Source organism: Acomys russatus, chromosome 32 (genome assembly GCF_903995435.1).
Source record: "Acomys russatus chromosome 32, mAcoRus1.1, whole genome shotgun sequence".
NCBI classification, from domain to species: Eukaryota; Metazoa; Chordata; class Mammalia; order Rodentia; family Muridae; genus Acomys; species Acomys russatus.
This window is the reverse complement of record NC_067168.1, coordinates 27,300,293-27,319,168: the sequence shown is the minus strand read 5'-3', so window position 1 is coordinate 27,319,168 and position 18,876 is coordinate 27,300,293. Positions and strand designations below refer to the sequence as shown.

Here is an 18,876-nt window from a genome sequence, read left to right as displayed (position 1 = left end):
AAACCCTGTCTCAAAAAAACCAAAAAAAAAAAAAAAAGCTACTGCCATCATGTAAGGGAGTTCAGAGAAGCAGAGGCTGATGCATCTGCTCAGATTGCAATCACAGTCTGAAACAGAGAGCAATGAGTACATGCATGCTCACATTACTTTATCCTTTTTATAAAATCTAACGTTCCCAGCCCAGACAATGATGCCACCCACAATGCAGTGGTCTTCCCACCTCAAACTACAAATTTCCCGCAGGCATTAAAAGGGGTCCATCTCCCACATGATTCTAGATCTCATCAAGTTGACAAATGAGATTAAAACTCTGTGCTAGGCATGGTTGTACATACCTTTACTCCAAGCACTAGGGAAACACAAGCACGCAGATATCTGATTTCCAGGCTAGTCCAGTTTACATAGTGAGTTCCAGGACAGGTAGAACAGGAAAACACTGTTAGAAACACACACACACACACACACACACACACACACACACACACACACACACACACACACTCAAATCTGGCTATTTTTTGGTCAAGCTGACACAAAATAGAGTCACTCTAAAAGAAGGAATCTCACTTGGGAAAAGACTCCAACTAGACTGGCTATAGGCAAGCCTGTGATGCATTTTTCTTAGTGACTGATGTGTTGATTTGTGAATGATGAATCATATTTGCGTCCCAAGACAAATTCTACTTGACTATGATGGGCCAATGTAAAGTGGAATTCATTTTGCTAATAATATGAAGATTTGTTCAAGTTCCTTACAGAAAATACCAAGTTTCTTGAGGTTAGCTTGATTGATCACTCATTACTGTGTTAGAAATTATATCACTTTGTACTCAATATAAATATATGGCATTTATTTGTTTATCTTTTTATTAATTTATGGCTTTTAGAGACAGGGTTTCTCTGTATAGCCCTGGCTGTCCTGGAACTCGATCTGTAAATCAGGCTGCCCTTGAATTCACAGAGATCTGCCTGCCTGTGCACCACCACCACCCAGCAAGACTAAGAGTCTTGCACATACTAGGCAAATACTTTACAGAGAAACTTCTGTAGACCCTGTTTTTTAAAAAAAAGTACAGAGCCAAGAGGCATGACTAAGTGGTAGTACTTACTTATCATGCCCTAGGCCCTAGGTTCTTCAGTCCCACCACTGTAATCAGTCAGCCAACCAACCAATAGACAAACAAGCTGAATAACATATAGCTCATATTTGTCTTTTATATGCTTTGTTCATCTGGGACAAACACAGTCTCACAATCTACTTCTTAGAACCTACTATATAAACAAATGCAAAAGAATAGGAAGGAAAGGCTTACAAGCTACTTTCTGGATTCAATATATTTCTAAATAAGTCCTTTAGTTGCTTGTTTATAAACATGGTCTGATTATGCTGGCCTAAAAAGCTTTTGGGAATCCTACTGACTCCACCTCCCAAGAGCAGGAGATATAGGTGTGCACTCATACATCCATCTAAATTTTCTCTCTGCTTCCTCTATACCAGGTCTTCTTCCCTCCCCTTCTTTTCTTTTTATTTTAATTTTGCCCAGTACTGGAGATCAAACAATCCCAAGGCGTTCTTCAATTGAGTGATAGCTCCAGTAAACAGTAATTAAAAATGTTATGATAAATTATGAAAGAATAGCTCTGAAAGGAGATGTTACAGGATCTTTGATCCTATTGTGATCCCTGAGATCACAGAAGTATAAAAGCCTGTCTTTTGTTTGGCATTGGCTGAGCCCTAGCACACACCTTTAATCCAATGGGATTTAATAAAGTTAACCCTAGGTCAAGAGTTGGAGCAAGGGGGGCTGGAGAGATGGCTCAGAGGTTAAGAGCACTGACTGCTCTTGTAAAGGTCCTGAGTTCAATTCCCAGCACCCACATGGTGACTCACAACCATATAGACTGGGATCTGATGACCTCTTCTGGCATGCAGGCAGATCACTATGTACATAATAAATAAATAAAACCTTTTTAAAAAAAATCTGGAACAAGAAACCAGCTTAGAGAGAAGCAGGGGCTTTGAGATGAGGAGTATGTAAGACAGCATGTAGAAGTCTGGCTCTTTAGCTCCTTGGGTCTTAGGGTTTTAATTTTAGTTCTTAAGCTCCTCAGTTCATTAGTCTTTGGCTTTTTGGGCTTTGAGCTGGCAAACCTTGTTTGTGCCTTGGGTTGTCTGGGTTTTTGGTTTGGTTTGATTTGGGGATTTTTCTTTTTCTTTTCTTTCTTTCTTTTTCTTTTTCTCTGCCTTTTCTTCCTGGGCTGTCAGCTGAGCTAGTGAGCCTTTTGAGGCTTTTCCATCAGGAAGTGACCTGAGTAGAAAGATCGGCTGGGTGCTTTCTCTGCCTCTCTGAGCTAGCAGGTTTTTACCCCAGCATCTGGCTCCTTTGTCTTTATTGGTAAAATCAACGATCTGGGATTTTCAGTCAAAACAACAGAGATGGACTCTTAAGGTAGGAACTTAATTAAAAACAATGCATTAAAATGAACATACCATCACTCACTGATGCCAGCATAGAACAAAGTCTAAAAAGATAAAATCATGAATATTCTCATCTGCAGTGACTTCTGATATAGTTTTTTTTTTTAAAAAAGACATGAATTGATTTACATAACTCAAACACCTCTTACGTATATTTCTGATTCTTCATTCACATAAACATCCAGAAACACTTTTCCATTTAATCGCTGTACCGGTGTCTGATTTTCTAGTCCACATGCATGCATCTAACTATACTAATATAAATGTCATGAAAATCAAAACTATCCCACAAAAAAGGAAATTTACTGAAAAATCCTACTAACTACATCAGTTAAGAAGAAAATAGATTTTCTACTTATAGGAGTATGCAAACAAATACACTTCTGTTTTTCAGTGCAACAGAAGATCTCAGACTGAAAGGTAGAGACCAAAGCTAAATAAGGATATATATTGAAAATTAAATCTTTACACTCACTGGAACCAGTTTTGGTTATGTATTTTTCCAGGTATTATATATAAACAATCATATTTAGTGATTTATTTTTAACCAATGCAACAGAGAAACAGACCATCATAAATTTTCTTCTATTTTCTACTTTTGTTTTTGCACTGCTAAAGAGAAAACCTTAAAGCCTCACACATACAAGGCAAGTGCTCTACCACTAAGCTAAAAATCCTCAACCGTTAACCATTGTCAATATCCATAGATTTCTAATAAAATTTTATTGCAAAATGTACAAATATTTTATAACAATGCACTATTATCAAGATGTAAAAAGACAATTAGGAAACTCAGAGCAAGATAAACATTTAGCACATTTTAACTCCTCTTAAACTCTATCTCCACCAATATACACTAGGCAAAGGAAGTCATATACAATGTCATCTGCTGTTCAAAAGGAAAAAAAGGTAAGTATTGCTATTGCAGTTAATCTTCCAAGTTTTAAGTATAACAAGTTTTAAGTATCATAAAGCCATAAGCCATTGTGGAAAGGCTAACTAAACTAGTAATTCATATAGAGCAAAGAAAATAACATTATGCAAAGCCTACTAAAATGGAGTATTTAAGTTCATTAAGTGAGACAAAAACAGAAGAATTAACTCTGCAAGACTAGATTTCATTTAATTTATTACAGTTAAAGTAGCTTATACAGTGTTATATAGAGTATTATCCAAATACGTAGTAAAGAATATTCCTTTGTATTAGACTAGAAAAGGAAATAAGAAAGATGTCTTGTAATAGTAAAGTAGGTAAGACAATAACCTCAAAAACACAAGGTAAATTTGTTTTGTTTTAAGGGTCATGAAAATTCAATGTTGATTTAAGGTCACTGAAAAGTAAGTAAATGAATTAAAATAAAAGGAAGAAAATGTCAAGAGTTGCCAAAGTAGAAAGAGGTGGTTTTACACTAGAAATATGTGTTGGGGGATAATCTGATGTATTTTGATGTTAATTACTGTTTGTTGTCTGATCCACTTTTTGTTTAATAAAAAGCCATCCCACCTGGGCAGGGCAGGAGATAGGTAGGGTTTAGAGAAAGAGGAATTCTGGGAAGAAGAAGGACCACCACCAGGAGAAAGAGAGAGACCTGAAGTGAAGACAGGAAGGCCACTATGGGTTAGCTGGAGGAGAAGCACATGGCCGGGGGCATGGATGGAGAACCCAGCCCAGATGAAGAACACGACCAAGTATTTGGGATTACGGATGGGAGGTAAGTGAGAGGATTGATATCTGCCCTGCCCCAGGTTAACCAAGGCTATTTTAAAATATAACAAGTGTCTGTGTCTTGACTGATTGCTAGTCGGACCTACAGATAATACAGGTAATACAGATAATTTTAAAAACAATAAATATGTTTTGATATTAGTTAATGCCTAAATTGGCTGACAATTTCTAATTGCAATTAGTACTTTAAATCTCTTCACCCTGTAATAGATTAAATTAAGTATATGGTGGCCTAGCATAAGCTGCCATTTTCTTATTTTTGAGAGATGAGAGAAAACAAAGAAATAGTTGGTAGTAAGATTTAAAAGAATTTGAAAGCTTAAAATTATTAAATCTATTGTTAGAATTATCTAAGAAATCATCTATTCATGATTAGAAATAAGTGCTTGATAGAAAGTTTAGAAAACTTGAATAAACTGGACCCAACAGTGGCAGCATACATGTATACACTGTAATATCATTATCTCAATTACACCAACCTGTGGTCATAGCCAATGTCTCAAGGGGGGAAAAACAAGAAAACAAAACAAAGAGATTACAGTTATACTACACCACGGATCACAGACTTATACAGAATACCTAAACACTTAATTATAATACATACTTTGTTCAGTAGCCCATGGAACTTTCTCCAGAATTAGATCACATTTTGGGCTAGTGCAAATCTTAAGAAATATGATAGAAAAAAATTTAAATATTGTACATCTTATTATATCATAATGGAATATAAAAAAACCATACAAACAAAGACTGAAAAACATGCTCTTAAACTGTCAGTTACAAAATCAGAGACTAAGGAAGTTTTTAAAGCCCTAGAATTAAATGAAAATAAAAATGCAACTTGCCAGACCTTTTGAGAAATAGCCAAAGATGTTTTAAAAGAGTATATGCCTATGAGAGGTTACACTATTTAAAAAAAAAAAAAAAAAAAAATCAAGAGAACTCAAACTGGTACAACTCAAGGCTTTAGAAAAGAAAAAAAGCCAAACCCAAAGTTAAGAAGAAAGAAATAATAAAGCTAACAGCAGAAATTAATGAAATAAGAGACAAAACAAAAAATAAAGATACCAATGAAACCAAGAGTTAGTTCTTTTAAAAAAAAACTAAACACGATCATCAACCCTTTACAGAAATCACCAAGAAAGACAACCAAGCCAATCGAATGCCAATAGAACACAGCACAATACTACAGACAACAATGAAACCTAGTGGATCAAAAGAGAATATTTTGAAAATTCGTTTTTCAATAAACTGAAAACTTAAAATAAGTTAACTAAATTCTATATAAACTAAAATAATGAAGATATCAACTATTGTATTTAGACTGATAATAAGCAATGACACTGAACCAATAATAATCTCAACAGAGTGAATCCCAGAACTGGAGGTACTACTGAATCCCCTTAGATCTTTAAAGAATTAACATCAATAATATAAATGTATATGTAAATAAATAATTAAACAATAAAAAGAAATAACATCAATTTTCCTCAAAGAAATGAATGATACCCTCTTACTTAGGCTTGGTATTGCTGTGATAGAACACCATGCCAATAGCAATTCGGGAAAGAAAAGGTTTTATTTTATCTTTCTTGGAGTCTATCCTCTAAGAAAGTCAGGACTAGAAGTCAGAGCAGGAACCTGGAGGCAGGAACTGAAGCAGAGGTCAGGGAGGAGCAATGTTTACTGGCTTGATCCTCTTTGCTTCCTCAGTTTCCTTCCTTCCTGTCTTTAATAAACTAGTGTTTGCCTGCATATACATCTGTGAAAGGGTGCCAGATCCACGGAAATAGTTTTGAGCTATAATGTGGGTGTGTAGACCTAAAACCAAGTCTTCTGGAAGGGCAACCAGTGCTCTTCACCGCTGAGCCATCTCTCCAGGCCCCAGTTTGCCTACTCATAACCCAAGGACCACTTGTTTAGAGATGTCACCACCCCACAGCAGGCTCTTTCCACATCAATCACTAACCAAGGAAATGTTCTCACAGATTTGTCTATGGACCAAACTAATCAAGGCATTTTCCCAACTCAAGTTTCTTCTTAGATGACACTGGCTTGTGTCAAGTTGGGGGCGGGGGGAAGGCAGGGAGGAACCAGCACAAGTACCAAACTCATTCCTTTAAAGCCAGAATACACTGAAACCAAAAACTGGATAAAGGTACATCAATAACAAAATACTACACAGTAATTTTCCTCATAAGCATAAATACAAGTTAGTATCAGCTTTACTTTTGATTGCCAAAACCTCCCAACAACCAAGAAGATGCAGTTCAGTAGCTAACTGAAATATAAACTGTGATACGGTCAGACAATACAGAATGTTACCTCATTGCTAAAAGGGAAACTATGAACAATGAGAAACATCAAGACATCCTAAATATATGTTGCTAAGTTAAAGAAGGCAATATAAAAAGCCCATATATTGTGTGGTTTCAACTGAAACATTCTAACAAAACTACCAAGACCAAAAACTGTAAGTGATTGCTAAGAATAACTATGCATAGCACAGGTTTACAGAGTAGCAAAACTGTGTATGCTTCTAAAATGATGGATACATGTTGTTTATTACTGGAAACCCTAAGCTAAAGTACAAACAAGGTAACAAAGTGATGTCACTGCAGGTTTATGCACTGTAATAATGTGCTACTATTGATTCTAGAGACAGAATATGGAGATGGAAAAGGTAAACATAGTATTTTCTGTTCAGTGTTATTTAAATCTAAAACTTCTCCTTAGAAAAAGTAATCAAGTATTAATAAACGTAACTACATGGATGAATCTCTAAGTTTACTGAAAGAGTCCAGAGTCAAAATTACTAGATAATTCAATTTACAAGCATTGTGGTAAAGTCAGAACACACACACAAAAAAAAAAAAAAAAAAAAAAAAAAAAAAGGAAAAGAAAACAATGGTTCCCAGGACCTGGGAGAAGGATAACTTGGAGTTAACAGAAATTGGGAGAAGGATAACTTGGAGTTAACAGAAATGCTAAAACTCTTCCCCACTTTGACTCTGCTGATACCTTTTAAAAGACACCTCTTTAAAAATGTAAATTTTTTTACTCTTTGTACCTCAATAAACCCAGTAATAGAAATCAACAGGAAAGAGGGAACAGCTACTATCTTTAACATCTCTGAAGGTTTTCTTTTGGTACATTAACATTTATAATGTTTAGGATTTTTCACTGTAAATAAACTTTAAGAAAAAATTGAAAAGCATAGCAATATTCTCTCTACTTTGTAAGTTAAAACTTTAGTGCTTTTTATTTTGGAATGTACTACACTTTGTATATTGCTAATGAACTTCTTTATGTAAATTACATGTTTTCCAAATTAAGTGGTTCCCATCCCTAGCCAGGACAGGGTTCTCAAAGTGTGATCCCTGGATCAGAAACATCTGACTTACTTGAGAACTTGTCAAATGCAAAAGCTGAAGGCTCACTTCTACCTACATAAATAGCAAACTCTCAAGTTTATGACTCTCCAGATGACTAATATAGTTTTAAAACCATGGCCCACAACTCTACTACATCAGTGAAACATTAGCTGGGGGTAGGAGCCAGCCTCCAATGTTTTTTTTTTTTTTTTTTTTTTTTTTTGGTTTTTCGAGACAGGGTTTCTCTGTGTAGCCTTGGCCATCCTGGACTCACTTTGTAGACCAGGCTGGCCTCGAACTCACAGCGATCCGCCTGCCTCTGCCTCCCGAGTGCTGGGATTAAAGGCGTGCGCCACCACGCCCGGCTGCCTCCAATGTTTTTAAATCTTAAAATGATTTTAATATGCAGTCCAAGTTAATTTTAATGCACTAATCTTGGGTAGAACATCAGACATCAAATTTTGTTTTGTTTTTCGAGACAGGGTTTCTCTATGCTTTCTTGGTGGTCCTAGACTCGCTTTGTAGACCAGGGTGGCCTCGAAATCACAGCAATCCACCTGCTTCTGCCTCCCAAGTGCTGGGATTAAAAGCATGGAGCACCACTGCCCTAGGCAGACATCAAATTCTGAGAGAGGGGGTGGGGGGAGTGTATGTGCGTTCACACTTGAGCACCTGTGCAGGTACATGGCCTATGTGCCCAAGAAAAGATCTCTATGGCTCTTGCTCTATTCCTATGAGACTGGGTCCTTCCACTTGCAGCTTTTATTTTCTTGACTAGCCTGAAAACCAAGTTGCAGCTATCTTCCTGTCACAGCTCCCCTTTGAGCTGTGGCTACAAGAAGTCGTGGGATACCCAGCTTCTTTCTTCAGTGGGTGCTGGGGCTGGAACTAAACAGCAAGTTTGCTTACCCACTGAGCCACTTCTCTATCCTGAGATTTTCCCCCCACTACTTCTTCAACTTTTTGGCTTTTTGAGATAAGGTTTCTCTGGGCCCTGGCTGTGCTATAACTCAACTCTGTAGGGCAGGATGACCTCAGACTCACAAAGATCTGCCTGCCTCTGCCTCCCTGAGTGCTGGGATTAAAGGAATGTGCCACCGCTGACGCCTATGCCACCACCACTGCCGCCACCCTGTTAGTAGCCTAAGGATATTCCATTTGCATAAATAGACAGACTGACTGACTGACTTTGTGATACAAATGTCAATGATTATTTCCATGATGTGATCTCTTGTTGTTTTGTTTTGCTTTGAGGGAGGAGATAAGGTCTCTTCTAAATCACATACCAGCCTCAAATTCATTATCCTTAGCCCACCACATTCACCAACCACAAGTTTATTTTTCTTTTTAATGAAATACACAATAAAATTATTATATAAAAACCTCATGATTAACAAATGTTTATATACTAATAACAAACAGATTTTGTCAATTTTATTGTTTTGTTGTAGTTCTTGCTTAAACATTTTGAAACAATGACATCGTTTTCATTTACTCTCAACATTATCTATAAATAACCCACTGTACCATTAGTACTTTTATAAAACTTCAAAACATGATTTGAAGTTATAAAATTTGGTATTAATAAGTATCTAACTTATAATCATCTATTTTCTTTTTTCCTCATTTCCCCTAAGAAAAGTTTAAATGAATTTTTAACTTTTTTACATTACTGATACTATTCTAACTTGCTTTCTACTGTTGTAATAAACACCATGACCAAAAACAAATTGGGGAAGAAAGGGCTTATGGCTTACAGATTATTGTGTGCATCACTGAGGGAAGACAGGCAGAAACTGAAGCAACGACCATGGTGAAGTGTTGTTTACTCACTTGCTTCCTATGGCTTATTTGCATTCTTAAGCAGTCTAGGCCCCCTGTCCGGAGATTGCAACACCACAGTAGGCTAGGCCCTCCCACAGCAATCAACAACCAAGAAAATGCCGTATAACATGTTCACAGTCCAATCTGATGGAGGCAACTTCTCAACAGTTTTCTGTTTTTTGAAAAACATTTTCAATTTGTGTGTGTGTGTGTGTGTGTGAGAGAGAGAGAGAGAGAGAGAGAGAGAGAGAGAGAGAGAGAGAGAGAGAGAAACACTATGTGCATCATATATGCATGCAGAATCCTCAGAAGAGGGCATTAAATCCCCTGGAACTGAAGTTACATTACAGACAGTTGTGAGTGGCCATATGGATACTGGGAACTGGAAATGTATTTCTACATTTATGTGAAACTGACAAAAATTATGACACTTACAAAACACTTTCACATACATTCTCCAATCACAGGTACCATTTATTGTTTGTTGTTTTTCAAGACAGGGTTTCCCTGTGTAGCCTTGGCTGTCCTGGACTCACTTTGTAAACCAGACTGACCTTGAACTCACAGTGATCCACGTGCCTCTTCACAGGTATCATTTATGATTAACAGCAAACTATAAATAAAGAAAATAAATGAGATGTCCCAAAACTAAAGGTAATAAAGTCAATACTTAAACCTGTAACTCTCTTGTCTTCTAATACGGTTATGTTTCAGTCAATTCCTAAGGACTACTGATTGACATAGCCATCTAAGAGTACCTATTGAGAGCCAGGCGTGGTGGCGCACGCCTTTAATCCCAGCACTCGGGAGGCAGAGGCAGGCGGATCGCTGTGAGTTCGAGGCCAGCCTGGTCTACAAAGTGAGTCCAGGATGGCCAAGGCTACACAGAGAAACCCTGTCTTGAAAAACCGAAAAACCAAAAAAACTCCTAAGATAACTAAAAAGTAATTTTTCCTGAAGATGACCTTTTATTCTCTGAAGGTATAACTCTTCCTTCTTAGAATCCTGTTTTATATCATCTAATACTAAATGAATTTGTAAAGAAACCATCTTTTTGTATATTTTTTAACTATTTCCTCCTATTTTATTTTATTTATTTTTTAAACACATTTTTATTGAAAAATAAAATAATTTATATTACATCTCATTTTCTATCCCATCCCATGCATCCTCTCATTCTCCCTCCCTCCCACTTTCACCCCAATCCCCCTTCCCTATGACTGTGACTGAGGGGGACCTCCTCCCCCTGAATATGGTGCTAGGGTATCAAGTCTCTTCTTGGTAGTCCGCTATCCTTCCTCCGAGTGCCATTGGGCCTCCCCAACAAAGGGACATGGCCAAATATGGGGCACCAGAGATCTTGTGAAAGTCAGTCCCCAGTTTCCACTTAACTGTGGAGAATGTTCTGTCCCTTGGTTAGATCTGGGTAGGGGTTTGATGATGACTGCACGTTTTGTCCTTGGTTGGTGCCTTTGATCAAGCAGAACCCCTGGGCTCAGATCCACCCATCATAATGTTCCTCTTGTAGGTTTCTAGGACCCTCTGGATCCACCTACTTCCCTATCCCCTATATTTTTCTCACCTAGAGTCTCAATAGGATGTTCTCACCTCTATCCCACTTTCTATTAACAAAGCTTAAACCACTCATTGATTGTGTTTTATTTTTAAGCTATGTGAGAAGTGCAGAAAATTGCTGGGCGTGGTGGCACACACCTTTAATCCCAGCACTCGGGAAGCAGAGTTCAAGGCTAACCTGGTCTACAAAGCCCAGGACAGCCAAGGCTACACAGAGAGACCTTGTCTTTAAAAAAAAAAAAAAAGGCAGAAAATCATTGTTTGACTCTTGTAGTTTCCTATAAAACTGAGGTTCTCATTTTTAAACGTCATTGTGTAGGGTTAAAAAGAACAAGTATTGGAAAAGATGATGTTCTCAAGGAGACCCCCAAAGGGGTTACAACCCATAGGTTGAGAACCACTGGTCTCCATGAACATCCCATTAGAACACACCTTCCTGGTTCAGAAAACAAATTAATGTCTGTGCACTGGTTGGTTCTAAATTTCAGTCTGAATTTTGCTAATTAATCATTTTGGGGGTGGCATAAAAGGAAGAAAAGCTGGTTGTTTTTAATGACGGTGTCTCATATTGTAGCTCAAGCTTCCCTGGAATTCACTAGTATTGCAGGTTGACCTTGAGCTCTCTACATTCTCCTGTCTCAACCAACTAAATTCTAGACTTACAGGCATGAGCCACTATGCCTGGCTCTAATCATTTCTTGATGTAATTAGGAATATCTTCCTTTCAACCAGGCAGTGATGGTACACGCCTTTAGTTCCAGCACGCAGGAGGTAGAGTCAGGAGGATCTCTGCGAGTTCAAAGCCATCCTGGTCTACAGCGCTCCAGGGCAACAGGGCTACACAGAGAAACCTTGTCTTGAAAAAAAGAAGAAAATGGGGGGGGGGGGGGGAGATTTAAAAAAAAAAACAAAAACAAGCAAACAAAATGAAGAAGAATGTCTTCCTTTCTACTGTCAGGGGAGAAAGTCAATGACAGGGAAATCAACTCTTCGGGGAGGGGTGGGGGGGCAGGTAGCTTTCTTTCAATTCCTAAGTGGCTCACTTGGTTTTAGAGGAGATAATGCCAGGCTGTGATTATTACATTATTTTAAGTATTTCTGATTGTTTCCCAGAGAAGAATTATATAAAAAAAATTACTCAGCTGGGCAATGGAGGCATGGCTTTAATGCCAGCTCTCCAGAGGCAGAGGTAAGTGGATCTCTGTGAGTTAAGACGCCAGCCTTTTCTACACAAAAAAACCCTGTCTCAAAAAACCAACCAAACAAAAATTAGTCAAGTGCATTTCCTTACCATCCCATGACTGTATATATACAGTATCCTGGTATTAAGACACAAAACTTAAAAGGCACACAAGAGGCAGAGGCAGGTGAATCTCTGTAAGTTCAAGGCCAGCCTGGTCTACAGAGTGAGTTCCAGGATAACCAGAGATATACAAAGAAATCCTATCTCAAAAAATAAAACAAATAAAATGTAAAACAGAATGGGAATAAGAATATGAATAAGATATGTGTATATATATAACTACATAAAAGCAAAGAAAATCATTACTTGAATACTACAGTATTCCTATAACGTGTGTGTACATGTATACATACATATATATAATTAAATCTCAAAGCCCACAGACTATTGTAGAATAAACTAACTATTAGAATAACAACACACAAAAGCTACTGAAATCAGGCTCTTCACAGACCTATGAAGATCAGCAGGTATTAGTCTGAGATAACAATGGAAGTGTTTTTTAAAGTCATGACACTAATCAAATTTTAAGTAATTTACTACTTACAGAATAGGGCTCAAATGATAATACAATTCACAAACCACATTTTCTGCTAAATATTTTATTTTTAAAAAACTAAAGTTTTGTCTTTAGTTAATCATTGTTTTCAACGATCTAATATGTCCTAGATATCTTTAATTTCAATAATTAAGATCATACGAGCATTTCTTTGATTTTTCTCAAGATATACAATTTTTACTGTGAAAAGTCCATATCATAGTGTATCGTTCTATGTCCATTTAAAACAAAGTCAGGCTGGAATGAAGACTGTCAGTAAAGTTTTTGCTGCACAGTAAAGTGTCTGTGGTTTGAGGGCCTGAGTTTGAGTCCTAGCACTGGGTAGGTGACGACAGTTAATCCAAGTGAATAGGAAAGCTCCAGGTTCAATAAAAAGACACTGACTCAAACTATACAGTGGAGCTCTATAGAGGAAGACAGTACCAACCTATGACCTCCATACCTACAAACGCACACATGCTTATGCACATGAGCATATATATATACATATTCACACAGCGATAATCACAATTTTCTAAAGAACATATAAAATAACCACTTCCCAAAGTTTTGAATAAAAGATAAAGTATCTTCTAGATATTATATCTAAACGTACACAATAAAAGTTAGAAAGGTACAAAATAATATGTATTAGTATGTGCCTGCATTCGTTTTCTTGTGTTGTCATAACAAACAGCTAAAAATTGGCTGACTTAAAACAGAAATTTGGGTTGGGCATATAGCTCAGCTAGTAGTTTGCCTAGCACACACAAAGTCTTGAGTTGTACATGTTGAAATTAAAGGTCATTCTTGGCTACATAGCAAGCTTAAGACCAGCTTAGGCCTTGTGTGGGACTCTATGAAAGGAAAAAAAATCGTTCCCACAACTTTGGAGTTAGTTCAAGGTCTAAAGTCAAAGCATCAGCACAACCTAACCTTGCCCACGGCCTTAAGGATCAGCCGCAGCTGTTGAGGGCATGCTCCTTGGCTTGTGGGTTACACAGCTTCGACCTCTGCTTCTCCATCTGTTCCCATGGCCTCTATTCTCTTATCAGGTGACTTAGTGTTCATTACACTCATAACCACTTGAAACCCTAATGACAACCTGCAGAAATTATCTAAAGTCCCATTCAAGATTCCAGAAATGAAGGCTTTGGGCTCCTTCAGGAGGGTCATTGTTTATCAGATAATACTTTGTTTTTAATCATATGTATATATATAAACCATTAACAGTGAGTGATTATAGCTTTTATGAAAGGGAATTCTCATTTTCATGCTCTCTTTAAAATTGCAACCTTCTGCTGTCCAATACTCAATGACTTTACCTAATCTACACCTATCATTTAATTTGCTTACTTTCATAATACTATTTTTAGGTTGCATCCTCCTCTTTAAATGGAAATGAAATTTCTAAGGCCGACTTTTGCCTGAATTATTCACAGATTAACTAAGATAAAGTCTGTTAAGTACTTGTGTTTGAATAATTTTTAATTTATAAAATTTACTTTAAAAGGCCATCATTCTTCAGTCCAATGTGATTCACTCACTACACAAATTTCCTATGTCTATAAATTTCACACATCTATAACTATAAGCTCCTTCCATTTTTACCCTCCTAAGGTAACTGGATCATCCTCCTCTGAGATAAATTATTTTGTGTCATATCTCCTACCAAGTGCATCAATTTACTTGAAAGGGACTAGGGGTGGGGGGTGCTGAGAGCTGAATCCAGGGCCTTGATCATGTGCGGCACTTGCTCCTGACTGAAGCTATGCCCTGCTCTCTTAGCTTCAGTTGTTACGTAAGCGTAAGTTCACTTAAAATTCATTACTTTAAAGCTCTCTTGATTACCTAACTCTTGACAAATTACTTTCCTTTGACAGTATTTTAGTTTGATTTCTCCCCCCTTTTTCTTTTTTGGCCTCTTTTGGGAAGTAGGGCAGAAAGAGAGCCAAATGAAAAAGAATCACCTGGAAAATTTTTCCCAAGTTACAGTATCTTCCTTTGTACCCCAACCCTACAAATATGCAAAGTTTACCAGAGAGAAACATAAATGGATACGTAGGATCTGAAAACCCTTTGCTAGATACTGATATAACAAACCCTTTCCTGGATGCTGATAAAATACAATCTTAATAAGTTGACAATCACAAAAACCCAAATTGACCACTACAACCTGTGATTAATAACCATTAAGACTCTTTATGCCAAGCTTTCAGAGGAACCATTAAGAAATTAATTGCAAATAGGTTTGATGCATCCTAAAATACAAAAATAGACTCCTCTAAAAAGGTCTACCAAATTGGCACATACCCATCTTTAAAAATCCTGTTAGTTAATGTACCATACCCACCACTCTGTGTTGCCTGCAAATGCTTATGAATTTACATTAGATATTCCAAATTGCCTTGCAATTGAGAAGAAACCATTTCCTCTTCCTTGTTCTCTGCTTTGCTGTGTTCTTCTAGACTCCTGTCATGACAGTCCTCCTAGCTCCTCCTTTTTGTATTACTTTGTAAGTTATTTCTTCTCTGTCCAGAAAGCTCTGCAGAAAGCAAGTATTTATTTAAAAAAAAAAAAAAAAAAAAAAAAGAAAAAGAAAAAGAAAAAAGAAAAAAACTAACTAACTTCAGGATATTCAGGCTATCCTCCAGTCCTGTTTTTGAGCCAGAAAGCACTTTAAAAAAGGATCACTAGCTGGTTTCTAATCTTAGTCTATGAATAATTAGAAGCCCTTAACCTTTCAAGCTCACTTAATTTTCTTAGCTGTATTAAATAAGTGTTAACATATCAGAAGTCCATTCTGGCTACACAACTTAGAATATAAATATTATCACAAATATGTTAGGCACACATTACACTTCCTATCTTGTGTTAGTGAATCTGTAGAAAACTTTAAATATTCTCTTCAATTTAAGAATGGGTAATTCATCCAGAAAACATTGCAATTAAGTTCTCTTTGTGTAAAACTGATTTTTTAAAAACATGTACACATAAGCTTTGTACACATTTGCTTTGCTTTCTGCTGCTGTGATAAAGCCCTGACCAAAATCAACTTGGGGAGGAAAGGGTTTATTCCACCTTACAACTTAGGTTGCCTCCACTGCATGGCCACTTCAGGCTCCATATCACCCCCTCCCCACCCTCCCCAACACCACTGTTAGGAGTCTTAGCTAAAGTCACTACTAAAACTCCCAGGAGCTTCCCATATTCCAGACATGCCCCCACAAATTTCCATTCTCTCTCCCAGTCCTCTTCCCACATCTGATCAAAAATTGAAGAAGACATCAGAAGTTGAAAAGATCTCCCATGCTCATGGATAGATAGGATTATCATAGTAAAAATGACCATGTACCAAAAGCAATCTACAGATTCAGTGCAATTACCATCAAAATTGCAACACAATTCCTTACAGACCTTGAAAGAACAATTCTCAACTTCATTCGAAAAAAAGAAATATAAAAAATAAAAATTTAAAAACCGAGAATGGCTAAAAATAATCCTGTACAATAAAAGAATTTCTGGAAGTATAACTATCCCCTGCTTTCAAGCTGTACTATAGAACAATAGTAATAAAAACTGCATGATATTGGCATAGAAATAGACAAATTAGTTGATCAATGAAATTGAATCAAAAACCCAGAAATAAACCCAGCCATCTATGGACACTTGATTTGTGACAAAGGAGCCAAAATGATATAATTGAAAAAAGAAAACATTTCAACAAATAGTGCTGGTCTACCTGGATGTGTGCATGTAGAAGAACACAAATAGATCCATATTTATGATCCTGCACAAAACTCAAGTCCAAGTGGATCAATGACCTCAACATAAAACCAGATACACTAAATCTAATAGAAGAGAAAGTAGCGAACAGCCTTGAACATGTCAGTACAGGAGATAACTTCCTAGAGAGACTATCAACAGCTCAGGCTCTAAGATTAACAATTAAAAAATGGGACCTCAGGAAACTGAAAAGCTTCTGCAAGGCAAAGGACAAAACAGCAGCCTACAGAATGAGGAAAAACATCTTCACTAACCGTGCATCTGACCAAGGGTGTATCTCCAAAATATATAAAGAATTCAAGAAATTAAACACCAACAAACCAAATAATCCAATTTTAAAATGGGGTATAGAGGCCAGGCGTGGTGGCACACGCCTTTAATCCCAGCACTCAGGAGGCAGAAGCAGGCGGATCACTGTGAATTTGAGGCCAGTCTGGTCTACAAAGAGAGTCCAGGTCAGCAAAGGCTACACAGAGAAACCCTGTCTCGGGGCGAGGGGGAGGGGGAAATGGGGTATAGAGCTAAACAGAGAATTCTCAACAGAGGGATCTTCTCCAATGGCTGAGGAGCAATTAAAGAAATGTTCAATGTCCTTAGCCATCAGGGTAATAGAAATCAAAACACCTCTCAGATTCCATCTTATACCTATCAAGAGTAGCTAAGATCAAAAAGTCAAGTGACAGTGCATGCTGGAAAGGATGTGGAGCAAGGGGAATACTCCTACATTGCTGGTGGGAATGCAAACTTGTACAATCACTGTGGAAATCAATCTGGTTGTTTCTCAAAAATTGGAAATACTTCTACCTCAAGACCCAGCTACACCATTCCTGGGCACATACCCAAAAGACATTCCACCATACAACAAGGACATTTGCTCAGCTATGTTCATAGCAGCTTTATTCATAGTAGCCACAACCTGGAAACAATCTAGATGTCCCTCAACTAAAGAATGGATAAAGAAACTGTGGTACATTCACACAATGGAATACTACTCAGTTATTAAGAACAAGGACATCATAAAGTTTGCAGGCAAATGTCTGGAACTAGAAAATATCATCCTAAGTAACCCAGACCCAAAATGACACACATAGTATGTACTCACTTAGAAGTGGATAGTAGCCATAAAGTATAGGATAATCATGCTACAATCCACAGACTCAAAGAGGCTAAGTTACAAAGAGGACCCAAGGGAGGATGACTGAATCTCCCTAAGAAGGGGAAATAAAACAGACACCGAAGTAGGTGGGAGGGAACTGGATGGGAGAGAACTGGATGGGAGAGAGGAACAGGAACAGGAGGGCCCTGCCCCTGTCCCCCAGGGTATCAGTTACTTTTCTTAAAAATAGCCCAAGCCCACCTATCTAGGAATGGCACTACCCACAGTGGGACCTCCGATGTCAACCAGAAATTAAGAAAATGCCCCCCAAGACATACCCAAGGCTAATCTAGTGAAAGCAATTCTTAAATTGAGGTTCTCTCCTCCCAGATCACTCCAGAAAGGTGATTCTTTTTTTTTTTTTTCCCCCCCAGAAAGGTGATTCTTAACTAAAATTTAATCTTTAATACCAATGTTCAGGAAGTCAAGGCAAAAGGATTCCAAGTTCAAAACCAGCATTAATTATACTGCCAAGACTCTATCTTTAAGAAAAGAAGAAGAAGAAGAAGGAGGAGGAGGAGGAGGAAGAGGAAGAGGAGGGAGAAAGAGAAGAGGAAGAGGAGGACGAGGAGAGGAGGAGAAAGAAAAAACAAACAGGCAGGCACAGTGGCACATGCGTTTAGTCCCAGCACTGGGGAGGCAGAAGCAGGAGGGTCTCTGTGAGTTCGAGGCTAGCCTGGTCTACAAGAGTGAGTCAGGACAGCCAAGGCTACACAGAGAAACCCTGCCTTGAAAATCAAAACAAAACAAACACTGGCTGACACACTATACATTCTAGCCTATATTTTGCGTTTTGTTTTTGTTTTGAGACAAGGTCTGGATTATGCGGCTCTGGCAGAGCTTGAACAAACAAAGATCCATCTGCCTCTGCCTCTGCCTCCCCTGTGCTGGGATTAAAGGCATACGCTAACACACCTGGCTCTGTTATCTTATTTTTTTTAAAAACCTCATGTTTGGTTAGCATGCTCAAGTACCTAAATTCAATTCTTAGCATGGGAAGAGAGGCTTCAGTGAAAACCATTGCAAACTATCTTATCATAAGAAAATATTGCGGGGTTGGGGATTTAGCTCAGTGGTAGAGCGCTTGCCTAGCAAGCGCAAGGCCCTGGGTTCGGTCCTCAGCTCTGGAAAAAAAAAAAAAAAGAAAATATTGCTTAAAGAATAAAAAGGCTTAT

General features: G+C 37.7%; 1 protein-coding gene across 3 annotated transcripts in view; it reads right to left on the bottom strand.

Annotated features, from left to right (window-relative positions):
* The window catches only part of Stag1 (stromal antigen 1), a 312,401-nt gene that overhangs the window by 267,586 nt on the left and 25,939 nt on the right, over window positions 1-18,876 (bottom strand). The window contains exon 2 of one of the 3 annotated variants that reach the window (XM_051140149.1): window positions 336-436. The exons of the other annotated variants lie outside the window; for them this stretch is intronic. The gene's annotated coding sequence lies outside the window, so the exon portion shown is untranslated. The remainder of the gene's footprint in view (window positions 1-335; window positions 437-18,876) is intronic. 3 annotated transcript variants of the gene reach the window in all.